The sequence below is a fragment of the Choloepus didactylus genome, chromosome 13 (genome assembly GCF_015220235.1).
Source record: "Choloepus didactylus isolate mChoDid1 chromosome 13, mChoDid1.pri, whole genome shotgun sequence".
In the NCBI taxonomy this organism is placed as follows: Eukaryota; Metazoa; Chordata; class Mammalia; order Pilosa; family Megalonychidae; genus Choloepus; species Choloepus didactylus.
The window spans coordinates 8,448,608-8,459,353 of record NC_051319.1 but is presented as its reverse complement, the minus strand read 5'-3'; the positions used below and the strand labels follow the sequence as shown (position 1 = coordinate 8,459,353).

The following is a 10,746-nucleotide window of genomic DNA, read 5'->3' as shown; positions in this document are numbered from 1 at the left end:
TGCCTGTTATTTGAAGCACTTCCGTCACACTGGGTTGTCTGGGGCAGCTCTGGGCTATGGGGCTGGCGATGGGCAGGAGTGTTTCCTGTCCACCAGGATGGTGGCTGTGAGTGGACACCCCCCTTTTCTTGGGAAGTTGTGTTGTTTAGTGAATTTTCTCAGCCACTGGATTATTGCCTTTTGTCTCAGAGCTCTCTTAGTTCTGCTCTTGACTTGACGTGCCCAAATTGCAATTCTTTGAAGCTTTCTGTATTGGGCTTCTTAGAGTAATTGTTTTAGAAAAAGAAAAAAGGATTTAAAAAAAAAAAAAAAAAAACGGGCCCTCCTCAGAGATCTAATGGGTTATTGAAATGCTAAGAGACAAAGCAACCAGGGCCATTAAGGAAAGGTCCACAGGGCAGAGAGATCAGCTTTTCTTCGGGATTTGCATATGCGCCTCAAGGCCTGAGCTCCGCCCTTCCCCTTTCTGTGTTCACCAGAACTCCAAAAATCCTCTGCTTTTATTTTGGAGTTTTTCGTGTTGTTTTTTTTTCTATGCCTGTCTCCTCTCTGCTGGGCTGGCTGCTCTCAGAGTCTCTGGTGTCTGGTCTCAGTCTATCTATGGTTGGAGTTTGAATCAGTAGAATGAGTTTCCGATAAGAGCAGCCACTGCAGTTCTCCCTTCTCCTTCCCGGAGCTGACAGCCCCTCCTCCCAAGGGACTGAGCCTGGCAGGGAGGGGCGCGGGTCCCCTGGTCGCAAAAAATTACAGATTTCGCTGATCTCAGCAGTTCCACGTTTTCATGAGTGTTGTATGAAGTATGCCCAAAGACAGATTGCTCTGTGGTGTCCAGTCCACGCAGTTCCTGGCTTTTTACCTACTTTCCTGGAGGAGTAACTACAACTTACAGCTCACCAGTCTGCCATCTTGCCACTGTGTATTCTTTTTTATTTTATTTGTATTCATATCTTCTTTATTATCCAGAGAAGCCAAGACCTGCTAATTTTGTCCCTGGGAGAGGAGAGGCCTCCCCTATTTTTCTTGGAGCACTCTGCATGCTCCTGATGATTGGTCTGGGTTTACTCCCAGATGAAGGGCTTGGGATTAATGACAGGTGGGGCTGGAAACTGTGGTCAGGCCTTGAGTCTGAAGGCCTCTTTCTGCATTCTCGGCTTTGGTTCATCAGGTTGTGAATGAAAACCCAAAGGAAGACAGTTGTCAGCTGAGCTATTGACAATGCAACTATGAGTGAGTAGGAAATTCTTCTTCAAGTGAAATTACACCTCAGTTCCCAGCAGGTGGGCAGGTTTCCCCTATTGCGTGGATATTCCAAGCACATTCATCAGCTATTCGAGGATCTGAGCTTCAGTTAAGTTTATCCTGGACTTAAGATATAGTTATGGTAAGGTAGGGACTGATCAATAAGTAAATTCCTTCCCAGCATTGTGGTAGCTTGTTCCAGCTTCCATTAAGGCTGAGAGATGTTTTCTTTGTCTCACCCAACCCATGGCCTCATTGGAGAAATAATGCAGCCGTGGATCATGTTATTGCCTAGAGTTGGCTTAGGCGTGCAATGAACAGAGGTGATAGGGATTAGTAAGAGCAGAAGTTAACAGTCAGTAGGGAGGCTGATGTTTCAGCAGTTGTGTTCGATCAATCTAGTGTTATAGGTGCTGGGGTATAGGGCTCTGCACTGGTGGCAGTAGCAAAAAGGAAGGTTAGGAAATAAAAGGAAATAAAAGGAAATGGGGAAACATTTATTTATTTTCCCCAATTTAAAACTCTTAAAGTTTTGATAGAATATGTTGCTTCAGATAAAGAAAACAAAAGCTCTCCTTACCCCTGTTGTTCCCAATTGCCCAATTTCAACTTTTGTAAATCAGCTTTATTCAAATTTTATAAATGGGTACAATGTATGAGAAGTATTGTTTCCTTAATTTTGGTTGTGCATTCAGGAGGAGTATATAGGGTAGAATAAAATTTTTGAAGAACAGGGGACACCAGAAGCAACGAAGGGGCTTCTTTTACTCTTGAACATACAGATGAGATGAAAATACAAGAGAGACAATGCAAATTGGTGTTGTAGATCCCAATGTTGAGAATGGGAGTCTCCTACCACAAGAATGGTTAGGTAGTCCCTGGCTTGTGATCCTGAACCATCTCTACTTATACATTATAGAGAACACCTAAATTATGTAGAGCTGTGGGAGGTAGCACCTACTGATCCTGAGTTCTGTATGAAACCTGTTCAGTTCTGCAGAATTCTGGATATTGCTTCCAAGTTCTCTGCCATGTCATGAATAACAGACAAAACCCAACTGGGAGGAGAGGGGGATTCCACATGGTCATTCAGGAGCTGAGGCTCACAAGATCTACCAACTTCCACAGCTGGAGTCCAACGTCATTCCACGATTCAACATTCAGTCAGCAGTTGTGAGGAAAGAGCAAGGCTCTTGAGTGGGAGGTTTGCCAGGGGCAATCCGTGTGTATATAAACGATCTTCCATAATTTGCATATATTCAAATACCCCACAACATATACTGCCAACGATGATGCAATCTGAGTAAGAAGTACAAACCAAGCAAACCACCAAGGAAGCAGAAAAATATATTGGAAATGCAGCGTGCAATCAAGCTTCCTCTATAAACTTCTGTAGCCCTGAGACTATGAGTCACAGGCTACATCTGAAGTACAAGAAATGGCTATGAGAAGCTTTCACAATGAGGTAGTGACCACATTACACGGGTACACTTGCGTCGGGGCACCTCCTCAGGAAGGCTGGAGGAGGCGTCCTCCACGTACTGGCTGCGCAGCGGTGCAGGCTGGGCAGGAGGCCCCGTTGGGACCATGGGCAGCCCGTGTCCCCCTGCCCTGGCGCACCCGCCGGTCCTGCCGTGGTGTCCGAAGCACGAACCCGGCGCTCGCGGCCTTCCCTGGGGCCCTGCACTGATCCCTCCGAAAGGGCGGGAGGCGGAGGGAAAGTATATATTCTTTTTGTGGTGTGTCTGTTCAAATATTCATAAATTGGTTGTCTCTTTTATTATTGAATGCTATGTATTCTTTATATATTTTAGAGATGAGTCATTTGCTAGGTTTATGTAGTACGGGTATTTTCTTCCAGCCAGTCACTCAACTTTTCCTTTCCTTAACAGTGTTTTCTGAAGAACAGAAAATTTCAATCTTGACGAAATCCAACTTATCACTTTTTTCTTCTATTGCTGGTGTTTTTGTATCCTAAGATAGTTTTTTGTAACCTATCCAACATTACTAAGATTTTTTTTTATGTTTTATTTCTAGACATTTTTAGTTTCAGCTTCTACATTTGGACCTCTAATCCATTTGGAGTTAATTTTTGTATATGGTGTGCAATAGGAGTTAAGGTTCTTTTTTTCCCCATACAGATAGTTGTTTTAGCACCATTTGTTGAAAGACAATTCTCAGTTGAATTACCTCAGTACCTTTGTGGGAAAAAAATCAATTGGCCATATATATGTGGGTAGATTTCTGGACGTCTATTCTAGTCCATTGATCTATATGTCTATCCTCTGCTAATATCACAGTGTCGGGCAGCCCTTCGGTTAAGAAAAGGCATCCTGGGCTCAGGACAATGACGATCTAAAAACATGTCCATGAATGCTTTGGCAGTCCTCCCTTCAAAAGGTGGAACCAAATTCACTTCCCCTTGAGTGTGGGCCAGATGTAGTGACTTGCTTTTAACTTAGAATGTGGCAAAAGTGATGGTGTGTGGCTTGCAAGACCAGATCCTGGAAAATATTGCAGCTTCCTCCCTTGCTTTCTCTTGAACCTCTCGCTCTGAGGGAAGGCAGTCATCACGTAGTGCGACACTCAAGCAGCCCCATGGAGAGTCCGTGTGGAAAAGAACTGAATCCTCTTGCCAACAGCCAGCGTGACCTTGGCAGCCATGGGGTGGCCATCTTGGGAGTGGATCCTCCAGCCCTGTCAAGACTTCAGAGGACTGCAGCCCCAGCTGACATCGTGACTGTGACTTCACGAAAGACCCAGGAGTTGCTCATGGATTTTTGACCCACAGACACCTGTGAGATAATATGTTTTTTCTTGTTTTAAGCCTTAACTTTAGGGTAATTTGTTGTGTAGAAATAGATAACTAACAGGGACTCTACTCATAGTTTTAGGATGCTGCTGAGATGGTCCCCGGGAGCCCCATGTGCCACTCCACGTGGGGCAGCCAGCTGGAGAACAACACTTTGCACGGCTTTGCATACACTACCGTGTGACACATGGATCTTCTCGACTGGCTGCTGACCACACGGTAAAATTCCCAGGCAGAAACCCACACCAGGCCTCCAAAGGATCAAGAGTTGGGCATCCAGCCCCCCCAGGCAAGCTATGTTTGGAGATGACGCCATTGCTCCTTCCTGACCCCCAGGGTGTTCTTTTGAGATTTCTCTCTAAATGTAAGGCAGCTGGGCAGCCCCCTTCTGGCTGGCAAACAGCTTTTCTCAGCACACAACCAGCAGCCCATATGAGTATCCAAACTGCAGCCTTTGTTTCATTAACACCAAGTTCTAACCAAACCAGCTGACTGGCCAAGATTTAGAAAAATAACAAAATGATGTTTTAGTGCCAAAATACTCCAGTCAACTCAATAGGGCCTCTGAAGAGAGGTTAACATGTAAAAGATCACAAATCCTTTTTTGGTTAGAGTGAGTTTGGGGATAAGGGAGCAAAATGCTGTATTGTGCTGTTCTTTTGTTTGTTTGATTTTATATTTTATATCATTGTGGTAGGAAATGAAAAGTGATTTTGCTTGCATCAAGAGATATTTGGGATGAATTTACAAGGAAGTTAGACTGCAACCCGGTAGATAATGGGCAAAGAATATACACAGCTAGTTCATAGAAAAGAAAATTCAAAAAGCTCTTAACCTTTGCAAAGAGGCTCAGTCTCACTCATAGTTTTAAAATGTGTATTAAAACTGCACTGAAATAGGTCCCTCCTCTATTAGATTGTCAAAAATCCAAAAGCCGGACTTGGATAATACACTCTATTGTTGAAGCTTTAAGGAAATAGCCACTATTTTATGTTGCTGAAGCCCCTATGGAGGAGAATTTGGCAATAAGTAATGAAATTACATATGCATTTACCTTTTAGAAAACAATGCTACTACTTCTAGGAGTTTGATGATACACCTTCATGATCAAAACCTACAGAAGTATAAAGTTATTCGTAACTATTTTTATAATATTATTTGTAATATTAAAAGATCAGAAACATCCTAAACATCTGTTACAACCTAGCTTAGCTCCCAGACTGAAGAACATGCCAGGCATGGAGTTAGACATAAGTATAGACATGAATATAATAAGACTAACTTACAGGAGATGGTTTGTTCCATGGCGGTAGCAGGTGGGGAAAGATGGAAGTTAGTGCTCTGCAAAAGCAGGGGGTGCCAAGGGGTGGTTTATAAGAGTTAGGACAAAGAGGGTGTGAGTAGGAGGGTCTTGTGACACAAGGGTGTGGAGATTTGTGATCGGGGAGGGGAGTTTCAGTGCTTTGTTAACAATACATGTTTTCCTCCCCTGGGGAGTTCTGATGACTTTTAGCATCTGTCCAGGTCAAGTAGATGGCTATGTGACATCACTATGGAGGGAAGGGGACCCAGGCCCTGGGTTCCCAGAATGTCCACCATTAGAAGACTGGTTGAATAAACTATGGTACATTCACACAATGGAGTGCTGTGCAGCTGTACAAAAGAATGAGAAAGATCTCCGTATATGAAGTGATCCCCAGGAGATATTACTAGACTAAAAAAAGCAAGGTGCAGAGGTGTACATATTTTATATATATTTGGGGATTGAATTATGCCCCCCATAAAGACTAGTGCAAGTCATAACCCCCAATTCTGTGGGTTTCATAAATAGGACATCTGAAGATTTTATTATTAGAGAAGGTGAGGTCTCATTTGTGAATAGATCTTCAAATATCCTGTTTAGGTGAAGCCAAATTGAATCAGGGTGGGCCTTAATCCAAGATGGCTGAAGTCCTTATACACAAAGGAAATTAGACATAGAAAAAGCCAGAAACCAGAAGAAGTCCCAATGAGGCAGATCGCCATGTGATGCAAGCCAAGGAACCCCAAGGATTTGGCAAGCCAGCATCAGAACACTACGGACTCCAGGAGAAAGAATGACCTGTTGAGACCTTGATTTGGAACTTTTAGCCTCCAACACTTTGAGACAATAAGTTCCTGCTGTTTAAGCCAGCTAGTTTTGTGGTATTTGTCATAGCAGCACTGGCAAACTAAGATGCTTATATCTATTTAAGCATTATATAAATATTATATAAATAGATTGCAAAAAAGAAATGCCGGAGTTCTGCCACGGCCTCCATGGAAGATAGTTGTTCTCCTCTCAGGCCCAGGCAGGAGCCTGGGGAGAAGCAGAGGGGCACCCCCGTGGCAGGACAAGCGTGCAGTGCTGTTGCCCACCTGCAACGAGCGGAGAACCTGCCCCCCCACCCCCCATCGTGTGGCTGCTGGTGAAAAGCTTCTCCGAGAGTGAAATCAACTACGAAATTAGAATCATAGATGATGGACATCTGGATGGAACAAGGGAAGTTGCTGAACAGTTGGAAAAGATCTATGGGTCAGACAAAATTCTTTTAAGACCATGAGAGAAAAAGATGGCACTAGAACTGCATATATACATGGAATGAAACATGCTACAGGAAACTACGTAATTATTATGGATGTTGATCTCTCACACCATCCGAAATTTATTCCTGAATTCATTAGGAAGCAAAAGGAGGGTAATCTTGACATTGTCTCTGGAACTCATTACAAAGGAAATGGAGGTGTATATGGCTGGGATTTAAAAAGAAAAATAATCAGCTGTGGAGCCAATTTTATAGCTCAGATTTTGCTGAGACAGGGAGCATCTGATTCAACAGGAAGTTTCAGATTATACCAAAAGGAAGTTCTACAGAAATTAATAGAAAAATGTGTTTCTAAGGGGTATGTCTGCCAGATTGAGATGATTGTTCGGGTAAGACAGTTGAATTATACAATTAACGAGTTTCCAATAACATTTGTGGTTTGTGTTAACAGTGAATCCAAGTTGGGAGGAAACAAAACAGTCTCTTTCTTGAAAGGATTATTGACTCTTTTTTGCTACTACATAAAAGAAAGTTACTCATTTACACTTATCATGTGCATTTCAATTTAAACATTAAAGAAGCCGGTTGCTGATTTTTGTAAAATGTACTCTCAGAGCATAAACCATAAGGTAAGGTAAATTTCATGTAAATCTTTTTTTCTGAAGAAACTCTCACTATATATTTCAAATTAGAACAATGAGCAATTTTCTCAATTTCATTTTTATATTGCTGTATTGAGATCTATAAATACATGTATGATTTTGTTTTCACAAAATTATTGCTACTTTCATTAGAAGTATGCAAATACAGAATTTCTTATATTAGGAAAATTTTGAAATAGTCTTTATAAAAACTGGATTCATAGCTCTTTGTACCTAATATATGTTAGAAGTAGGAAGAATGTTAATAAAATTATATTCATAAAATATATATGACTGTTTCTGTATGAATTGGGAAAAAAATACATACCTCTGCCCTGTCCTTAAAAATGAATCTCAGATGTCTTAAATGAATTAAAACAAAAAAATTAGAACAAAATTTTAAGGTTTTGGTTCTTTGCAGCTCTTGCATTAGTGAAGTATTTCATCTTTTAGAGCAAGTGTCATGTATATAGTGATTTGGAAACAGCTTGGCAGCAGTTGATTGCATAGCTTTTTTTTTTTTTCCTCTCTTCTAATAGAAGCAGCAACATCTGTCAGTAAATATTGAAGCACTTGAGGCATAAACTTAGCTGTTTTGGTAATTTTTTAATATCTTATTGAATTACTTTTATAAAGTTTTTTTTTCTCAAAAAGAAAAAATAGAAAAAGAAACATGGGAAAGATAGACCTGAAACTAATGAAAATAATGATTACTTATAAGGGGTGATAGACCAGGGTGGATGAATAGGGATGGAACCAAGACTTCTCTAAGCACCTTTCATGGAGTTTATGTTTTCTGTGTTCACAAGTAAAATTAAATTTAAAAATTAACCTTGATATTGAAAATAAACTGGTATTAAGGACCCCAATTGTATAGCAAAATTAGTAATGCAAAAACAACAACAAAAAAGAATTGAGGGACTTTCGATACGCTCCTCTAACTGTATATGCTTAGTGAGATATGTTTTAAGGATTTAAAAAAACAAAACATTTTATAATTTATTGAATTGTAATTTTGAAATTGTTTTGTATATTATATGATAAATCAAATAGGTAAATATGGAAATGTTATTAGAAACCAAGTATTAGCAACCAAGATTTTCAGAGTAAGAGAAAAGAAATACAAATACAAAATCAGAGTTAAGGAAAAAAGTGTTATGTTACATTCAAATTGGAAATGTTAATATGAACTTATGATTTTTAAAACATATCTCTTAGCTCTTATTCATGGAAAGGGCTAGAGACAATTACACTCGATAGCAATAAGCAAACTCCAAGTCCAGATCTTGGTTTCTAAATCTCTTTCCCACAAAAGGAACCAGGGAGGGAGAAATGGTCTTTTCTAGGTCTGGGGCAGGGAAAATACAAAGTGAGGTTGGGATAGCTCATGGCAGAAAGCAAGGACTCACTTAAAGACTAAAATGGGAATATGTTGAAAGGATAGATGAACCCGCCCAAAGGAGTGCCAACTAGCAAAATTTGGAAGAATTTGAGCATGAAAATAAAACGCCGAACAAATTAAAATCCTCACATTGATAGTGATGAGAGAGACAGAGAGAGAGAGAAGGGGGGGTTCTTCTGCCATTGCTGGAGGACATTTTCACACCAACTCCTTATTCTGGAAATTATTAAAGATAAAGAAATAATCCTCGACCCTGCCTTTTTACAAGCAACTATAGTCCACTCCCAGTTGGTGTGTGACCCTTAGCTCCTTTTTACAGATGCCAGGAAATCACAGGATCAGGCAAGAAACATCTATGGATGCTGAAATCATTAGGTGAGGGTTTGGGGGGAACAGGGTGTTTGCACTGTGCCAAAGGGTTACCTTTAATCTGGTACCAATGTCACCAGCGGTTCACCCTCCCATCAGACGCCTTCTGGTGGGATCAAGTAGGAAGTATGCAGCATCCCCTCTGAGCCATTCTTCCCCAGAATATTTAACAACAATCTAGTCAAGCTTTCAGTTCTAACGTCTAGTTCACAGGAACACAGAGAAGAGAAGACCAACATGAGGAGACCAGAATGTAAGAAATTATACCATACAATCCCCTGGTCAGTGAAATGAAAAGAAAAACGGACCGAAGAACAGTGCTTAGTACTGAAATAACACTGACTTTAAAAAATGAGTGAATTGTGTATGGACAGTACAGTAGATAACATTTTCTCAATGTTAAATTTCTTGAATTTGACAATTGTATAATTGTACTGTGGCTTTTTACAAGAATATCCTTATTTTTAGGAGATAAATGCTGAAGTGTTTGGAAACAAAGAATTATGAGGTCAACAGTTTACTCTCAAATAATTCAGTATTGATAACACAGGCATGTGAATTATACACTACTATACTGCACATTATATATATGCGTTAAAATAAGTACAATTGAAAAAACAAAAATGTTCGGAGAAAAGTACAAATACTCATTGCAGCGTTTTTTTCCCTAATAACACAAAACTGAAAATGATATAAATGTCTAACAATAGGGGCCTGGGAAAAAGGAGTGCACCCACTTGCCAAGGAGCTTCTTGGTGCAAGATCTTTTCCGGGCAAGATCCCCCTGCAGGTGTTTCACCCACTGTGGTCACGCCATGAAACTGTCCTTTGGTGTGTTCCCTGTGATTGCTTTTTTTTTTTTTTTTAATTGTAAAATATTGGGGACCTAGTGATAGACAGAAGCTAGCAAGGGGAAATGATAATCTAATATGTTCAGATATGTTAATGATGGTGAATTCAAAGGTATGGGAATGGATAGGGTGATGATTGTTTGTTGATGGGATTGTAAGTATCAGAGCTGTACTGGAGGCAAATAGGATGGAAAGGGGGTTGTTTAAAGGCATGTATCCCACAGACTAGCATCACAAATACAGATAGGTCCTTGTGATTGCTTTTTGAATCCTCGCGCTTTTTGTAATCCTGCAGCTAATGCCTCTCCTACAAGTGGACTTTGCTGATCTCTGATACGTAAGGCTCTGTGTATTTTCTAACTTGCTTCAAGAGCAAGTTATAAGGTCAGGATGGGAGTAATAGCAGGTTGACTTCCAATACCTGAAGGATCCACTGGATCCAGGCAGTAGGGAAAACTCACAGCTTCTCTTTTCCTTCTACTGTTTGGAAATGACACTTACTGGCAAAGACCTAAATGTTCATAAATGACTGAGGGGTTCAAGAAATTATTATGTATCCATAATTTGAAACACCGTGTATCTACATATGTGTGTGTTTTCTTTTATTGAGCATTTATTGTTTTTTAAAAAATCTTAGTTTAATAGCATTTAAATGAAACTTTTCTCCTTCCTGATTCTGACACGCAGCCAGGCCCCCTATAGTCTGGGGTTGACCTGGGGGTGTCCCTGCACAGAATCCCACCCCTGCTGCCTGCAGCAGCCTCACGTGCAGCCCCGTGCAGTCCCTTCGCGCTGACGCTGCAGGGAAGAGAGGAGAAGGCGCACTCTGCCCAGGGGCAGCTGTCACTGCAGATTTCCCAGCTAACGT

General features: G+C 40.8%; 1 pseudogene; it reads left to right on the top strand.

Moving 5' to 3' along the window:
• Positions 1–4,238: 4,238 nt before the first annotated feature.
• Positions 4,239–7,184, top strand: LOC119508413 (annotated as a pseudogene).
• Positions 7,185–10,746: the final 3,562 nt, after the last annotated feature.